General features: G+C 43.2%; 20 non-coding genes across 20 annotated transcripts; all 20 read left to right on the top strand.

Moving 5' to 3' along the window:
• Positions 1-807: 807 nt before the first annotated feature.
• On the top strand, positions 808-880 carry trnav-uac (transfer RNA valine (anticodon UAC)). The gene has a single exon. It is a non-coding gene; the product is annotated as a tRNA-Val (tRNA).
• A 947-nt stretch (positions 881-1,827) lies between these two features.
• On the top strand, positions 1,828-1,900 carry trnav-cac (transfer RNA valine (anticodon CAC)). Its single transcript has one exon. It is a non-coding gene; the product is annotated as a tRNA-Val (tRNA).
• A 949-nt stretch (positions 1,901-2,849) lies between these two features.
• trnav-cac (transfer RNA valine (anticodon CAC)) lies at positions 2,850-2,922 on the top strand. Its single transcript has one exon. It is a non-coding gene; the product is annotated as a tRNA-Val (tRNA).
• A 439-nt stretch (positions 2,923-3,361) lies between these two features.
• Positions 3,362-3,434, top strand: trnav-cac (transfer RNA valine (anticodon CAC)). The gene has a single exon. It is a non-coding gene; the product is annotated as a tRNA-Val (tRNA).
• Positions 3,435-4,383: 949 nt separating this feature from the next.
• Positions 4,384-4,456, top strand: trnav-cac (transfer RNA valine (anticodon CAC)). The gene has a single exon. It is a non-coding gene; the product is annotated as a tRNA-Val (tRNA).
• A 439-nt stretch (positions 4,457-4,895) lies between these two features.
• On the top strand, positions 4,896-4,968 carry trnav-uac (transfer RNA valine (anticodon UAC)). The gene has a single exon. It is a non-coding gene; the product is annotated as a tRNA-Val (tRNA).
• A 947-nt stretch (positions 4,969-5,915) lies between these two features.
• Positions 5,916-5,988, top strand: trnav-cac (transfer RNA valine (anticodon CAC)). Its single transcript has one exon. It is a non-coding gene; the product is annotated as a tRNA-Val (tRNA).
• Positions 5,989-6,937: 949 nt separating this feature from the next.
• On the top strand, positions 6,938-7,010 carry trnav-cac (transfer RNA valine (anticodon CAC)). The gene has a single exon. It is a non-coding gene; the product is annotated as a tRNA-Val (tRNA).
• A 439-nt stretch (positions 7,011-7,449) lies between these two features.
• On the top strand, positions 7,450-7,522 carry trnav-uac (transfer RNA valine (anticodon UAC)). Its single transcript has one exon. It is a non-coding gene; the product is annotated as a tRNA-Val (tRNA).
• A 437-nt stretch (positions 7,523-7,959) lies between these two features.
• Positions 7,960-8,032, top strand: trnav-cac (transfer RNA valine (anticodon CAC)). Its single transcript has one exon. It is a non-coding gene; the product is annotated as a tRNA-Val (tRNA).
• Positions 8,033-8,471: 439 nt separating this feature from the next.
• trnav-cac (transfer RNA valine (anticodon CAC)) lies at positions 8,472-8,544 on the top strand. The gene has a single exon. It is a non-coding gene; the product is annotated as a tRNA-Val (tRNA).
• Positions 8,545-8,983: 439 nt separating this feature from the next.
• On the top strand, positions 8,984-9,056 carry trnav-cac (transfer RNA valine (anticodon CAC)). The gene has a single exon. It is a non-coding gene; the product is annotated as a tRNA-Val (tRNA).
• A 437-nt stretch (positions 9,057-9,493) lies between these two features.
• trnav-cac (transfer RNA valine (anticodon CAC)) lies at positions 9,494-9,566 on the top strand. Its single transcript has one exon. It is a non-coding gene; the product is annotated as a tRNA-Val (tRNA).
• Positions 9,567-10,513: 947 nt separating this feature from the next.
• Positions 10,514-10,586, top strand: trnav-cac (transfer RNA valine (anticodon CAC)). Its single transcript has one exon. It is a non-coding gene; the product is annotated as a tRNA-Val (tRNA).
• Positions 10,587-12,043: 1,457 nt separating this feature from the next.
• Positions 12,044-12,116, top strand: trnav-cac (transfer RNA valine (anticodon CAC)). Its single transcript has one exon. It is a non-coding gene; the product is annotated as a tRNA-Val (tRNA).
• Positions 12,117-12,553: 437 nt separating this feature from the next.
• Positions 12,554-12,626, top strand: trnam-cau (transfer RNA methionine (anticodon CAU)). Its single transcript has one exon. It is a non-coding gene; the product is annotated as a tRNA-Met (tRNA).
• Positions 12,627-13,063: 437 nt separating this feature from the next.
• On the top strand, positions 13,064-13,136 carry trnav-cac (transfer RNA valine (anticodon CAC)). The gene has a single exon. It is a non-coding gene; the product is annotated as a tRNA-Val (tRNA).
• A 1,459-nt stretch (positions 13,137-14,595) lies between these two features.
• Positions 14,596-14,668, top strand: trnav-uac (transfer RNA valine (anticodon UAC)). Its single transcript has one exon. It is a non-coding gene; the product is annotated as a tRNA-Val (tRNA).
• A 947-nt stretch (positions 14,669-15,615) lies between these two features.
• trnav-cac (transfer RNA valine (anticodon CAC)) lies at positions 15,616-15,688 on the top strand. The gene has a single exon. It is a non-coding gene; the product is annotated as a tRNA-Val (tRNA).
• A 437-nt stretch (positions 15,689-16,125) lies between these two features.
• On the top strand, positions 16,126-16,198 carry trnav-cac (transfer RNA valine (anticodon CAC)). Its single transcript has one exon. It is a non-coding gene; the product is annotated as a tRNA-Val (tRNA).
• Positions 16,199-16,324: the final 126 nt, after the last annotated feature.

The following is a 16,324-nucleotide window of genomic DNA, read 5'->3' as shown; positions in this document are numbered from 1 at the left end:
TGTACCTTGATAGCAGTACTAATGTAGCCAGTTCAATCAAAATGAAACTCAGTGGAAACGTACCTAGTGCTTTGTCATGTTGTCTCCCAACATAGAAAACTCATGCTACTCGGTTGATTTGTAGACGTTTGTGTTATAAAGGTATCGAATGATGTCAACATTTGGTGTTTGGATGTGAATGTTTTGTCTTAAAGCAGAGTAGACCTACTGCTTAGCCATTGTTGACATGATGACTTCCATGCTCTGATTGTATGAGGAAACGCCCACGAGAGATGTGCCCATTGAGACAAGCAAGGTTTCTGTAGTGTAATGGTCATCACGTTCGCCTCACACGCAAAAGGTCCCTGGTTCGATACCAGGCAGAAACATGCTTCTTGATAGAATGACAAACACACCACTGCTGTTTAGTCGTTTGTTGCCAGTGTAAAGGCTATCGGGGAGCTCTTCCCTTTAGAACCTCAAAGTGAGCTGTCAGTCTCATGTGATCGATACAGGAATGTTTTAAATCGCCATGTACCTTGATAGCAGTACTAATGCAGCCGGTTCTATCAAAATGAAACTCAGTGGAAACTTACCTAGTGCTTTGTCATGTTGTCTCCCAACGTAGAAAACTCATGCTACTCGGTTGATTTGTAGACGTTTGTGTTATAAAGGGATCGAATGATGTCAACATTTGGTGTTTGGATGTGAATGTTTTGTCTTAAAGCAGAGTAGACCTACTGCTTAGCCATTGTTGACATGATGACTTCCATGCTCTGATTGTATGAGGAAACGCCCACGAGAGATGTGCCCATTCAGACAAACAAGGTTTCTGTAGTGTAGTGGTCATCACGTTCGCCTTACACGCGAAAGGTCCCTGGTTCGATACCAGGCAGAAACTTGCTTCTTGATAGAATGACAAACACCACTGCTGTTTAGTGATTTGTTGCCAGTGTAAAGGCTATCGGGGAGCGCTTGCCTTTAGATCCTCAAAGTGAGCTGTCAGTCTCATGTGATCGATACAGGAATGTTCTAAATCGCCATGTACCTTGATAGCAGTACTAATGTAGCCAGTTCAATCAAAATGAAACTCAGTGGAAACGTACCTAGTGCTTTGTCATGTTGTCTCCCAACATAGAAAACTCATGCTACTCGGTTGATTTGTAGACGTTTGTGTTATAAAGGTATCGAATGATGTCAACATTTGGTGTTTGGATGTGAATGTTTTGTCTTAAAGCAGAGTAGACCTACTGCTTAGCCATTGTTGACATGATGACTTCCATGCTCTGATTGTATGAGGAAACGCCCACGAGAGAAGTGCCCATTCAGACAAGCAAGGTTTCTGTAGTGTAGTGGTCATCAAGTTCGCCTCACACGCAAAAGGTCCCTGGTTCGATACCAGGCAGAAACATGCTTCTTGATAGAATGACAAACACCACTGCTGTTTAGTGATTTGTTGCCAGTGTAAAGGCTATCGGGGAGCGCTTGCCTTTAGATCCTCAAAGTGAGCTGTCAGTCTCATGTGATCGATACAGGAATGTTCTAAATCGCCATGTACCTTGATAGCAGTACTAATGTAGCCAGTTCAATCAAAATGAAACTCAGTGGAAACGTACCTAGTGCTTTGTCATGTTGTCTCCCAACATAGAAAACTCATGCTACTCGGTTGATTTGTAGACGTTTGTGTTATAAAGGTATCGAATGATGTCAACATTTGGTGTTTGGATGTGAATGTTTTGTCTTAAAGCAGAGTAGACCTACTGCTTAGCCATTGTTGACATGATGACTTCCATGCTCTGATTGTATGAGGAAACGCCCACGAGAGATGTGCCCATTGAAACAAGCAAGGTTTCTGTAGTGTAGTGGTCATCACGTTCGCCTCACACGCGAAAGGTCCCTGGTTCGATACCAGGCAGAAACATGCTTCTTGATAGAATGACAAACACACCACTGCTGTTTAGTCGTTTGTTGCCAGTGTAAAGGCTATCGGGGAGCTCTTCCCTTTAGAACCTCAAAGTGAGCTGTCAGTCTCATGTGATCGATACAGGAATGTTTTAAATCGCCATGTACCTTGATAGCAGTACTAATGCAGCCGGTTCTATCAAAATGAAACTCAGTGGAAACTTACCTAGTGCTTTGTCATGTTGTCTCCCAACGTAGAAAACTCATGCTACTCGGTTGATTTGTAGACGTTTGTGTTATAAAGGGATCGAATGATGTCAACATTTGGTGTTTGGATGTGAATGTTTTGTCTTAAAGCAGAGTAGACCTACTGCTTAGCCATTGTTGACATGATGACTTCCATGCTCTGATTGTATGAGGAAACGCCCACGAGAGATGTGCCCATTCAGACAAACAAGGTTTCTGTAGTGTAGTGGTCATCACGTTCGCCTCACACGCAAAAGGTCCCTGGTTCGATACCAGGCAGAAACATGCTTCTTGATAGAATGACAAACACCACTGCTGTTTAGTGATTTGTTGCCAGTGTAAAGGCTATCGGGGAGCGCTTGCCTTTAGATCCTCAAAGTGAGCTGTCAGTCTCATGTGATCGATACAGGAATGTTCTAAATCGCCATGTACCTTGATAGCAGTACTAATGTAGCCAGTTCAATCAAAATGAAACTCAGTGGAAACGTACCTAGTGCTTTGTCATGTTGTCTCCCAACATAGAAAACTCATGCTACTCGGTTGATTTGTAGACGTTTGTGTTATAAAGGTATCGAATGATGTCAACATTTGGTGTTTGGATGTGAATGTTTTGTCTTAAAGCAGAGTAGACCTACTGCTTAGCCATTGTTGACATGATGACTTCCATGCTCTGATTGTATGAGGAAACGCCCACGAGAGATGTGCCCATTGAAACAAGCAAGGTTTCTGTAGTGTAGTGGTCATCACGTTCGCCTCACACGCGAAAGGTCCCTGGTTCGATACCAGGCAGAAACATGCTTCTTGATAGAATGACAAACACACCACTGCTGTTTAGTCGTTTGTTGCCAGTGTAAAGGCTATCGGGGAGCTCTTCCCTTTAGAACCTCAAAGTGAGCTGTCAGTCTCATGTGATCGATACAGGAATGTTTTAAATCGCCATGTACCTTGATAGCAGTACTAATGCAGCCGGTTCTATCAAAATGAAACTCAGTGGAAACTTACCTAGTGCTTTGTCATGTTGTCTCCCAACATAGAAAACTCATGCTACTCGGTTGATTTGTAGACGTTTGTGTTATAAAGGTATCGAATGATGTCAACATTTGGTGTTTGGATGTGAATGTTTTGTCTTAAAGCAGAGTAGACCTACTGCTTAGCCATTGTTGACATGATGACTTCCATGCTCTGATTGTATGAGGAAACGCCCACGAGAGAAGTGCCCATTCAGACAAGCAAGGTTTCTGTAGTGTAGTGGTCATCACGTTCGCCTCACACGTGAAAGGTCCCTGGTTCGATACCAGGCAGAAACATGCTTCTTGATAGAATGACAAACACCACTGCTGTTTAGTGATTTGTTGCCAGTGTAAAGGCTATCGGGGAGCGCTTGCCTTTAGATCCTCAAAGTGAGCTGTCAGTCTCATGTGATCGATACAGGAATGTTCTAAATCGCCATGTACCTTGATAGCAGTACTAATGTAGCCAGTTCAATCAAAATGAAACTCAGTGGAAACGTACCTAGTGCTTTGTCATGTTGTCTCCCAACATAGAAAACTCATGCTACTCGGTTGATTTGTAGACGTTTGTGTTATAAAGGTATCGAATGATGTCAACATTTGGTGTTTGGATGTGAATGTTTTGTCTTAAAGCAGAGTAGACCTACTGCTTAGCCATTGTTGACATGATGACTTCCATGCTCTGATTGTATGAGGAAACGCCCACGAGAGATGTGCCCATTGAGACAAGCAAGGTTTCTGTAGTGTAATGGTCATCACGTTCGCCTCACACGCAAAAGGTCCCTGGTTCGATACCAGGCAGAAACATGCTTCTTGATAGAATGACAAACACACCACTGCTGTTTAGTCGTTTGTTGCCAGTGTAAAGGCTATCGGGGAGCTCTTCCCTTTAGAACCTCAAAGTGAGCTGTCAGTCTCATGTGATCGATACAGGAATGTTTTAAATCGCCATGTACCTTGATAGCAGTACTAATGCAGCCGGTTCTATCAAAATGAAACTCAGTGGAAACTTACCTAGTGCTTTGTCATGTTGTCTCCCAACGTAGAAAACTCATGCTACTCGGTTGATTTGTAGACGTTTGTGTTATAAAGGGATCGAATGATGTCAACATTTGGTGTTTGGATGTGAATGTTTTGTCTTAAAGCAGAGTAGACCTACTGCTTAGGCATTGTTGACATGATGACTTCCACGCTCTGATTGTATGAGGAAACGCCCACGAGAGATGTGCCCATTCAGACAAGCAAGGTTTCTGTAGTGTAGTGGTCATCACGTTCGCCTCACACGCGAAAGGTCCCTGGTTCGATACCAGGCAGAAACATGCTTCTTGATAGAATGACAAACACACCACTGCTGTTTAGTGGTTTGTTGCCAGTGTAAAGGCTATCAGGGAGCTCTTCCCTTTAGAACCTCAAAGTGAGCTGTCAGTCTCATGTGATCGATACAGGAATGTTCTAAATCGCCATGTACCTTGATAGCAGTACTAATGCAGCCGGTTCAATCAAAATGAAACTCAGTGGAAACTTACCTAGTGCTTTGTCATGTTGTCTCCCAACATAGAAAACTCATGCTACTCGGTTGATTTGTAGACGTTTGTGTTATAAAGGTATCGAATGATGTCAACATTTGGTGTTTGGATGTGAATGTTTTGTCTTAAAGCAGAGTAGACCTACTGCTTAGCCATTGTTGACATGATGACTTCCATGCTCTGATTGTATGAGGAAACGCCCACGAGAGATGTGCCCATTCAGACAAACAAGGTTTCTGTAGTGTAGTGGTCATCACGTTCGCCTTACACGCGAAAGGTCCCTGGTTCGATACCAGGCAGAAACTTGCTTCATGATAGAATGACAAACACCACTGCTGTTTAGTGATTTGTTGCCAGTGTAAAGGCTATCGGGGAGCGCTTGCCTTTAGATCCTCAAAGTGAGCTGTCAGTCTCATGTGATCGATACAGGAATGTTCTAAATCGCCATGTACCTTGATAGCAGTACTAATGTAGCCAGTTCAATCAAAATGAAACTCAGTGGAAACGTACCTAGTGCTTTGTCATGTTGTCTCCCAACATAGAAAACTCATGCTACTCGGTTGATTTGTAGACGTTTGTGTTATAAAGGTATCGAATGATGTCAACATTTGGTGTTTGGATGTGAATGTTTTGTCTTAAAGCAGAGTAGACCTACTGCTTAGCCATTGTTGACATGATGACTTCCATGCTCTGATTGTATGAGGAAACGCCCACGAGAGAAGTGCCCATTCAGACAAGCAAGGTTTCTGTAGTGTAGTGGTCATCAAGTTCGCCTCACACGCAAAAGGTCCCTGGTTCGATACCAGGCAGAAACATGCTTCTTGATAGAATGACAAACACCACTGCTGTTTAGTGATTTGTTGCCAGTGTAAAGGCTATCGGGGAGCGCTTGCCTTTAGATCCTCAAAGTGAGCTGTCAGTCTCATGTGATCGATACAGGAATGTTCTAAATCGCCATGTACCTTGATAGCAGTACTAATGTAGCCAGTTCAATCAAAATGAAACTCAGTGGAAACGTACCTAGTGCTTTGTCATGTTGTCTCCCAACATAGAAAACTCATGCTACTCGGTTGATTTGTAGACGTTTGTGTTATAAAGGTATCGAATGATGTCAACATTTGGTGTTTGGATGTGAATGTTTTGTCTTAAAGCAGAGTAGACCTACTGCTTAGCCATTGTTGACATGATGACTTCCATGCTCTGATTGTATGAGGAAACGCCCACGAGAGATGTGCCCATTGAAACAAGCAAGGTTTCTGTAGTGTAGTGGTCATCACGTTCGCCTCACACGCGAAAGGTCCCTGGTTCGATACCAGGCAGAAACATGCTTCTTGATAGAATGACAAACACACCACTGCTGTTTAGTCGTTTGTTGCCAGTGTAAAGGCTATCGGGGAGCTCTTCCCTTTAGAACCTCAAAGTGAGCTGTCAGTCTCATGTGATCGATACAGGAATGTTTTAAATCGCCATGTACCTTGATAGCAGTACTAATGCAGCCGGTTCTATCAAAATGAAACTCAGTGGAAACTTACCTAGTGCTTTGTCATGTTGTCTCCCAACGTAGAAAACTCATGCTACTCGGTTGATTTGTAGACGTTTGTGTTATAAAGGGATCGAATGATGTCAACATTTGGTGTTTGGATGTGAATGTTTTGTCTTAAAGCAGAGTAGACCTACTGCTTAGCCATTGTTGACATGATGACTTCCATGCTCTGATTGTATGAGGAAACGCCCACGAGAGATGTGCCCATTCAGACAAACAAGGTTTCTGTAGTGTAGTGGTCATCACGTTCGCCTCACACGCAAAAGGTCCCTGGTTCGATACCAGGCAGAAACATGCTTCTTGATAGAATGACAAACACCACTGCTGTTTAGTGATTTGTTGCCAGTGTAAAGGCTATCGGGGAGCGCTTGCCTTTAGATCCTCAAAGTGAGCTGTCAGTCTCATGTGATCGATACAGGAATGTTCTAAATCGCCATGTACCTTGATAGCAGTACTAATGTAGCCAGTTCAATCAAAATGAAACTCAGTGGAAACGTACCTAGTGCTTTGTCATGTTGTCTCCCAACATAGAAAACTCATGCTACTCGGTTGATTTGTAGACGTTTGTGTTATAAAGGTATCGAATGATGTCAACATTTGGTGTTTGGATGTGAATGTTTTGTCTTAAAGCAGAGTAGACCTACTGCTTAGCCATTGTTGACATGATGACTTCCATGCTCTGATTGTATGAGGAAACGCCCACGAGAGATGTGCCCATTGAAACAAGCAAGGTTTCTGTAGTGTAGTGGTCATCACGTTCGCCTCACACGCGAAAGGTCCCTGGTTCGATACCAGGCAGAAACATGCTTCTTGATAGAATGACAAACACACCACTGCTGTTTAGTCGTTTGTTGCCAGTGTAAAGGCTATCGGGGAGCTCTTCCCTTTAGAACCTCAAAGTGAGCTGTCAGTCTCATGTGATCGATACAGGAATGTTTTAAATCGCCATGTACCTTGATAGCAGTACTAATGCAGCCGGTTCTATCAAAATGAAACTCAGTGGAAACTTACCTAGTGCTTTGTCATGTTGTCTCCCAACGTAGAAAACTCATGCTACTTGGTTGATTTGTAGACGTTTGTGTTATAAAGGGATCGAATGATGTCAACATTTGGTGTTTGGATGTGAATGTTTTGTCTTAAAGCAGAGTAGACCTACTGCTTAGGCATTGTTGACATGATGACTTCCATGCTCTGATTGTATGAGGAAACGCCCACGAGAGATGTGCCCATTCAAACAAACAAGGTTTCTGTAGTGTAGTGGTCATCACGTTCGCCTTACACGCGAAAGGTCCCTGGTTCGATACCAGGCAGAAACTTGCTTCTTGATAGAATGACAAACACCACTGCTGTTTAGTGATTTGTTGCCAGTGTAAAGGCTATCGGGGAGCGCTTGCCTTTAGATCCTCAAAGTGAGCTGTCAGTCTCATGTGATCGATACAGGAATGTTCTAAATCGCCATGTACCTTGATAGCAGTACTAATGTAGCCAGTTCAATCAAAATGAAACTCAGTGGAAACGTACCTAGTGCTTTGTCATGTTGTCTCCCAACATAGAAAACTCATGCTACTCGGTTGATTTGTAGACGTTTGTGTTATAAAGGTATCGAATGATGTCAACATTTGGTGTTTGGATGTGAATGTTTTGTCTTAAAGCAGAGTAGACCTACTGCTTAGCCATTGTTGACATGATGACTTCCATGCTCTGATTGTATGAGGAAACGCCCACGAGAGATGTGCCCATTGAAACAAGCAAGGTTTCTGTAGTGTAGTGGTCATCACGTTCGCCTCACACGCGAAAGGTCCCTGGTTCGATACCAGGCAGAAACATGCTTCTTGATAGAATGACAAACACACCACTGCTGTTTAGTCGTTTGTTGCCAGTGTAAAGGCTATCGGGGAGCTCTTCCCTTTAGAACCTCAAAGTGAGCTGTCAGTCTCATGTGATCGATACAGGAATGTTTTAAATCGCCATGTACCTTGATAGCAGTACTAATGCAGCCGGTTCTATCAAAATGAAACTCAGTGGAAACTTACCTAGTGCTTTGTCATGTTGTCTCCCAACGTAGAAAACTCATGCTACTCGGTTGATTTGTAGACGTTTGTGTTATAAAGGGATCGAATGATGTCAACATTTGGTGTTTGGATGTGAATGTTTTGTCTTAAAGCAGAGTAGACCTACTGCTTAGCCATTGTTGACATGATGACTTCCATGCTCTGATAGAATGAGGAAACGCCCACGAGAGATGTGCCCATTGAGACAAGCAAGGTTTCTGTAGTGTAGTGGTCATCACGTTCGCCTCACGCGCGAAAGGTCCCTGGTTCGATACCAGGCAGAAACATGCTTCTTGATAGAATGACAAACACACCACTGCTATTTAGTCGTTTGTTGCCAGTGTAAAGGCTATCGGGGAGCTCTTCCCTTTAGAACCTCAAAGTGAGCTGTCAGTCTCATGTGATCGATACAGGAATGTTTTAAATCGCCATGTACCTTGATAGCAGTACTAATGCAGCCGGTTCTATCAAAATGAAACTCAGTGGAAACTTACCTAGTGCTTTGTCATGTTGTCTCCCAACGTAGAAAACTCATGCTACTCGGTTGATTTGTAGACGTTTGTGTTATAAAGGGATCGAATGATGTCAACATTTGGTGTTTGGATGTGAATGTTTTGTCTTAAAGCAGAGTAGACCTACTGCTTAGGCATTGTTGACATGATGACTTCCATGCTCTGATTGTATGAGGAAACGCCCACGAGAGATGTGCCCATTCAGACAAGCAAGGTTTCTGTAGTGTAGTGGTCATCACGTTCGCCTCACACGCGAAAGGTCCCTGGTTCGATACCAGGCAGAAACATGCTTCTTGATAGAATGACAAACACCACTGCTGTTTCGTGATTTGTTGCCAGTGTAAAGGCTATCGGGGAGCGCTTGCCTTTAGATCCTCAAAGTGAGCTGTCAGTCTCATGTGATCGATACAGGAATGTTCTAAATCGCCATGTACCTTGATAGCAGTACTAATGTAGCCAGTTCAATCAAAATGAAACTCAGTGGAAACGTACCTAGTGCTTTGTCATGTTGTCTCCCAACATAGTAAACTCATGCTACTCGGTTGATTTGTAGACGTTTGTGTTATAAAGGTATCGAATGATGTCAACATTTGGTGTTTGTATGTGAATGTTTTGTCTTAAAGCAGAGTAGACCTACTGCTTAGCCATTGTTGACATGATGACTTCCATGCTCTGATTGTATGAGGAAACGCCCACGAGAGATGTGCCCATTCAGACAAGCAAGGTTTCTGTAGTGTAGTGGTCATCACGTTCGCCTCACACGCGAAAGGTCCCTGGTTCGATACCAGGCAGAAACATGCTTCTTGATAGAATGACAAACACCACTGCTGTTTAGTGATTTGTTGCCAGTGTAAAGGCTATCGGGGAGCGCTTGCCTTTAGATCCTCAAAGTGAGCTGTCAGTCTCATGTGATCGATACAGGAATGTTCTAAATCGCCATGTACCTTGATAGCAGTACTAATGTAGCCAGTTCAATCAAAATGAAACTCAGTGGAAACGTACCTAGTGCTTTGTCATGTTGTCTCCCAACATAGAAAACTCATGCTACTCGGTTGATTTGTAGACGTTTGTGTTATAAAGGTATCGAATGATGTCAACATTTGGTGTTTGGATGTGAATGTTTTGTCTTAAAGCAGAGTAGACCTACTGCTTAGCCATTGTTGACATGATGACTTCCATGCTCTGATTGTATGAGGAAACGCCCACGAGAGATGTGCCCATTCAGACAAGCAAGGTTTCTGTAGTGTGGTGGTCATCACGTTCGCCTCACACGCGAAAGGTCCCTGGTTCGATACCAGGCAGAAACATGCTTCTTGATAGAATGACAAACACCACTGCTGTTTCGTGATTTGTTGCCAGTGTAAAGGCTATCGGGGAGCGCTTGCCTTTAGATCCTCAAAGTGAGCTGTCAGTCTCATGTGATCGATACAGGAATGTTCTAAATCGCCATGTACCTTGATAGCAGTACTAATGTAGCCAGTTCAATCAAAATGAAACTCAGTGGAAACGTACCTAGTGCTTTGTCATGTTGTCTCCCAACATAGAAAACTCATGCTATTCGGTTGATTTGTAGACGTTTGTGTTATAAAGGTATCGAATGATGTCAACATTTGGTGTTTGGATGTTAATGTTTTGTCTTAAAGCAGAGTAGACCTACTGCTTAGCCATTGTTGACATGATGACTTCCATGCTCTGATTGTATGAGGAAACGCCCACGAGAGATGTGCCCATTCAGACAAGCAAGGTTTCTGTAGTGTAGTGGTCATCACGTTCGCCTCACACGCGAAAGGTCCCTGGTTCGATACCAGGCAGAAATATGCTTCTTGATAGAATGACAAACACCACTGCTGTTTAGTGATGTGTTGCCAGTGTAAAGGCTATCGGGGAGCGCTTGCCTTTAGATCCTCAAAGTGAGCTGTCAGTCTCATGTGATCGATACAGGAATGTTCTAAATCGCCATGTACCTTGATAGCAGTACTAATGTAGCCAGTTCAATCAAAATGAAACTCAGTGGAAACGTACCTAGTGCTTTGTCATGTTGTCTCCCAACATAGAAAACTCATGGTACTCGGTTGATTTGTAGACGTTTGTGTTATAAAGGTATCGAATGATGTCAACATTTGGTGTTTGGATGTGAATGTTTTGTCTTAAAGCAGAGTAGACCTACTGCTTAGCCATTGTTGACATGATGACTTCCATGCTCTGATTGTATGAGGAAACGCCCACGAGAGATGTGCCCATTCAGACAAGCAAGGTTTCTGTAGTGTAGTGGTCATCTCGTTCGCCTCACACGCGAAAGGTCCCTGGTTCGATACCAGGCAGAAACATGCTTCTTGATAGAATGACAAACACCACTGCTGTTTAGTGATTTGTTGCCAGTGTAAAGGCTATCGGGGAGCGCTTGCCTTTAGCTCCTCAAAGTGAGCTGTCAGTCTCATGTGATCGATACAGGAATGTTCTAAATCGCCATGTACCTTGATAGCAGTACTAATGTAGCCAGTTCAATCAAAATGAAACTCAGTGGAAACGTACCTAGTGCTTTGTCATGTTGTCTCCCAACATAGAAAACTCATGCTACTCGGTTGATTTGTAGACGTTTGTGTTATAAAGGTATCGAATGATGTCAACATTTGGTGTTTGGATGTGAATGTTTTGTCTTAAAGCAGAGTAGACCTACTGCTTAGCCATTGTTGACATGATGACTTCCATGCTCTGATTGTATGAGGAAACGCCCACGAGAGATGTGCCCATTCAGACAAGCAAGGTTTCTGTAGTGTGGTGGTCATCACGTTCGCCTCACACGCGAAAGGTCCCTGGTTCGATACCAGGCAGAAACATGCTTCTTGATAGAATGACAAACACCACTGCTGTTTAGTGATTTGTTGCCAGTGTAAAGGCTATCGGGGAGCGCTTGCCTTTAGCTCCTCAAAGTGAGCTGTCAGTCTCATGTGATCGATACAGGAATGTTCTAAATCGCCATGTACCTTGATAGCAGTACTAATGTAGCCAGTTCAATCAAAATGAAACTCAGTGGAAACGTACCTAGTGCTTTGTCATGTTGTCTCCCAACATAGAAAACTCATGCTACTCGGTTGATTTGTAGACGTTTGTGTTATAAAGGTATCGAATGATGTCAACATTTGGTGTTTGTATGTGAATGTTTTGTCTTAAAGCAGAGTAGACCTACTGCTTAGCCATTGTTGACATGATGACTTCCATGCTCTGATTGTATGAGGAAACGCCCACGAGAGATGTGCCCATTCAGACAAGCAAGGTTTCTGTAGTGTAGTGGTCATCACGTTCGCCTCACACGCGAAAGGTCCCTGGTTCGATACCAGGCAGAAACATGCTTCTTGATAGAATGACAAACACCACTGCTGTTTAGTGATTTGTTGCCAGTGTAAAGGCTATCGGGGAGCGCTTGCCTTTAGATCCTCAAAGTGAGCTGTCAGTCTCATGTGATCGATACAGGAATGTTCTAAATCGCCATGTACCTTGATAGCAGTACTAATGTAGCCAGTTCAATCAAAATGAAACTCAGTGGAAACGTACCTAGTGCTTTGTCATGTTGTCTCCCAACATAGAAAACTCATGCTACTCGGTTGATTTGTAGACGTTTGTGTTATAAAGGTATCGAATGATGTCAACATTTGGTGTTTGGATGTGAATGTTTTGTCTTAAAGCAGAGTAGACCTACTGCTTAGCCATTGTTGACATGATGACTTCCATGCTCTGATTGTATGAGGAAACGCCCACGAGAGATGTGCCCATTGAGACAAGCAAGGTTTCTGTAGTGTAGTGGTCATCACGTTCGCCTCATGCGCGAAAGGTCCCTGGTTCGATACCAGGCAGAAACATGCTTCTTGATAGAATAACAAACACCACTGCTGTTTAGTGGTTTGTTGCCAGTGTAAAGGCTATCAGGGAGCTCTTCCCTTTAGATCCTCAAAGTGAGCTGTCAGTCTCATGTGATTGATACAGGAATGTTCTAAATCGCCATGTACCTTGATAGCAGTACTAATGCAGCCAGTTCAATCAACATGAAACTCAGTGGAAACGTACCTAGTGCTTTGTCATGTTGTCTCCCAACATAGAAAACTCATGCTACTCGGTTGATTTGTAGACGTTTGTGTTATAAAGGGATTGAATGATGTCAACATTTGGTGTTTGGATGTGAATGTTTTGTCTTAAAGCAGAGTAGACCTACTGCTTAGCCATTGTTGACATGATGACTTCCATGCTCTGATTGTATGAGGAAACGCCCACAAGAGATGTGCCCATTCAGACAAGCAAGGTTTCTGTAGTGTAGTGGTCATCACATTCGCCTCACACGCGAAAGGTCCCTGGTTCGATACCAGGCAGAAACATGCTTCTTGATAGAATGACAAACACCACTGCTGTTTAGTGGTTTTTTGCCAGTGTAAAGGCTATCAGGGAGCTCTTCCCTTTAGATCCTCAAAGTGAGCTGTCAGTCTCATGTGATTGATACAGGAATGTTCTAAATCGCCATGTACCTTGATAGCAGTACTAATGCTGCCAGTTCAATCAAAATGAAACTCAGTGGAAACGTACCTAGTGCTTTGTCATGTTGTCTCCCAACATAGAAAACTCATGCTACTCGGTTGATTTGTAGACGTTTGTGTTATAAAGGGATTGAATGATGTCAACATTTGGTGTTTGGATGTGAATGTTTTGTCTTAAAGCAGAGTAGACCTACTGCTTAGCCATTGTTGACATCATGACTTCCATGCTCTGATTGTATGAGGAAACGCCCACAAGAGATGTGCCCATTCAGACAAGCAAGGTTTCTGTAGTGTAGTGGTCATCACATTCGCCTCACACGCGAAAGGTCCCTGGTTTGATACCAGGCAGAAACATGCTTCTTGATAGAATGACAAACACCACTGCTGTTTAGTGGTTTTTTGCCAGTGTAAAGGCTATCAGGGAGCTCTTCCCTTTAGATCCTCAAAGTGAGCTGTCAGTCTCATGTAATCGATACAGGAATGTTCTAAATCGCCATGTACCTTGATAGCAGTACTAATGCAGCCAGTTCAATCAAAATGAAACTCAGTGGAAACGTACCTAGTGCTTTGTCATGTTGTCTCCCAACGTAGAAAACTCATGCTACTCGGTTGATTTGTAGACGTTTGTGTTATAAAGGTATCGAATGATGTCAACATTTGGTGTTTGGATGTGAATGTTTTGTCTTAAAGCAGAGTAGACCTACTGCTTAGCCATTGTTGACATGATGACTTCCATGCTCTGATTGTATGAGGAAACGCCCACGAGAGATGTGCCCATTGAGACAAGCAAGGTTTCTGTAGTGTAGTGGTCATCACGTTCGCCTCACACGCAAAAGGTCCCTGGTTCGATACCAGGCAGAAACATGCTTCTTGATAGAATGACAAACACACCACTGCTGTTTAGTCGTTTGTTGCCAGTGTAAAGGCTATCGGGGAGCTCTTCCCTTTAGAACCTCAAAGTGAGCTGTCAGTCTCATGTGATCGATACAGGAATGTTTTAAATCGCCATGTACCTTGATAGCAGTACTAATGCAGCCGGTTCTATCAAAATGAAACTCAGTGGAAACTTACCTAGTGCTTTGTCATGTTGTCTCCCAACGTAGAAAACTCATGCTACTCGGTTGATTTGTAGACGTTTGTGTTATAAAGGGATCGAATGATGTCAACATTTGGTGTTTGGATGTGAATGTTTTGTCTTAAAGCAGAGTAGACCTACTGCTTAGGCATTGTTGACATGATGACTTCCATGCTCTGATTGTATGAGGAAACGCCCACGAGAGATGTGCCCATTCAGACAAACAAGGTTTCTGTAGTGTAGTGGTCATCACGTTCGCCTTACACGCGAAAGGTCCCTGGTTCGATACCAGGCAGAAACTTGCTTCTTGATAGAATGACAAACACCACTGCTGTTTAGTGATTTGTTGCCAGTGTAAAGGCTATCGGGGAGCGCTTGCCTTTAGATCCTCAAAGTGAGCTGTCAGTCTCATGTGATCGATACAGGAATGTTCTAAATCGCCATGTACCTTGATAGCAGTACTAATGTAGCCAGTTCAATCAAAATGAAACTCAGTGGAAACGTACCTAGTGCTTTGTCATGTTGTCTCCCAACATAGAAAACTCATGCTACTCGGTTGATTTGTAGACGTTTGTGTTATAAAGGTATCGAATGATGTCAACATTTGGTGTTTGGATGTGAATGTTTTGTCTTAAAGCAGAGTAGACCTACTGCTTAGCCATTGTTGACATGATGACTTCCATGCTCTGATTGTATGAGGAAACGCCCTCGAGAGAAGTGCCCATTCAGACAAGCAAGGTTTCTGTAGTGTAGTGGTCATCACGTTCGCCTCACACGCAAAAGGTCCCTGGTTCGATACCAGGCAGAAACATGCTTCTTGATAGAATGACAAACACCACTGCTGTTTAGTGATTTGTTGCCAGTGTAAAGGCTATCGGGGAGCGCTTGCCTTTAGATCCTCAAAGTGAGCTGTCAGTCTCATGTAATCGATACAGGAATGTTCTAAATCGCCATGTACCTTGATAGCAGTACTAATGTAGCCAGTTCAATCAAAATGAAACTCAGTGGAAACGTACCTAGTGCTTTGTCATGTTGTCTCCCAACATAGAAAACTCATGCTACTCGGTTGATTTGTAGACGTTTGTGTTATAAAGGGATCGAATGATGTCAACATTTGGTGTTTGGATGTGAATGTTTTGTCTTAAAGCAGAGTAGACCTACTGCTTAGGCATTGTTGACATGATGACTTCCATGCTCTGATTGTATGAGGAAACGCCCACGAGAGATGTGCCCATTCAGACAAGCAAGGTTTCTGTAGTGTAGTGGTCATCACGTTTGCCTCACACGCGAAAGGTCCCTGGTTCGATACCAGGCAGAAACATGCTTCTTGATAGAATGAAAAACACCACTGCTGTTTCGTGATTTGTTGCCAGTGTAAAGGCTATCGGGGAGCGCTTGCCTTTAGATCCTCAAAGTGAGCTGTCAGTCTCATGTGATCGATACAGGAATGTTCTAAATCGCCATGTACCTTGATAGCAGTACTAATGTAGCCAGTTCAATCAAAATGAAACTCAGTGGAAACGTACCTAGTGCTTTGTCATGTTGTCTCCCAACATAGTAAACTCATGCTACTCGGTTGATTTGTAGACGTTTGTGTTATAAAGGTATCGAATGATGTCAACATTTGGTGTTTGTATGTGAATGTTTTGTCTTAAAGCAGAGTAGACCTACTGCTTAGCCATTGTTGACATGATGACTTCCATGCTCTGATTGTATGAGGAAACGCCCACGAGAGATGTGCCCATTCAGACAAGCAAGGTTTCTGTAGTGTAGTGGTCATCACGTTCGCCTCACACGCGAAAGGTCCCTGGTTCGATACCAGGCAGAAACATGCTTCTTGATAGAATGACAAACACCACTGCTGTTTAGTGATTTGTTGCCAGTGTAAAGGCTATCGGGGAGCGCTTGCCTTTAGATCCTCAAAGTGAGCTGTCAGTCTCATGTGATCGATACAGGA

This window comes from Brachyhypopomus gauderio, unplaced genomic scaffold (genome assembly GCF_052324685.1).
Source record: "Brachyhypopomus gauderio isolate BG-103 unplaced genomic scaffold, BGAUD_0.2 sc119, whole genome shotgun sequence".
NCBI lineage: Eukaryota > Metazoa > Chordata > Actinopteri > Gymnotiformes > Hypopomidae > Brachyhypopomus > Brachyhypopomus gauderio.
Note: the sequence above shows the minus strand (reverse complement) of the source record. Positions and strands in the feature narration are given on the sequence as shown.